The sequence below is a fragment of the Penaeus monodon genome, chromosome 30 (assembly GCF_015228065.2).
Source record: "Penaeus monodon isolate SGIC_2016 chromosome 30, NSTDA_Pmon_1, whole genome shotgun sequence".
Taxonomy (NCBI): domain Eukaryota; kingdom Metazoa; phylum Arthropoda; class Malacostraca; order Decapoda; family Penaeidae; genus Penaeus; species Penaeus monodon.
In genome coordinates this window covers 13796975-13797179 of record NC_051415.1, presented here as the reverse complement: position 1 = coordinate 13797179, position 205 = coordinate 13796975, and the positions used below count along the sequence as shown (strand labels likewise).

The 205-nt window shown below is 39.0% G+C and overlaps 1 protein-coding gene across 1 annotated transcript in view; it reads left to right on the top strand.

Annotated features, from left to right (window-relative positions):
• LOC119592530 (high-affinity choline transporter 1-like) overlaps positions 1-205 on the top strand; it is a 27326-nt gene that overhangs the window by 1999 nt on the left and 25122 nt on the right. The window lies entirely within an intron of this gene.

Here is a 205-nt window from a genome sequence, read left to right as displayed (position 1 = left end):
CCAAGGATGCGTGGTAAGGACGTGATGTCATTTCTTTATTTCTGTTTTGTGAGGATGTGATGAGGGTATGATGAAGTGACTCTTAAAGTGTGATGGTAACTAATATAGATGTTTTATGAGGAGAAGTGGTGCTGTGGTGAGAGAATGTCTTGTTCACTATCTTTATCTAATAAGTGATGCTTGTTGTGATGGAGAATGTGAGACG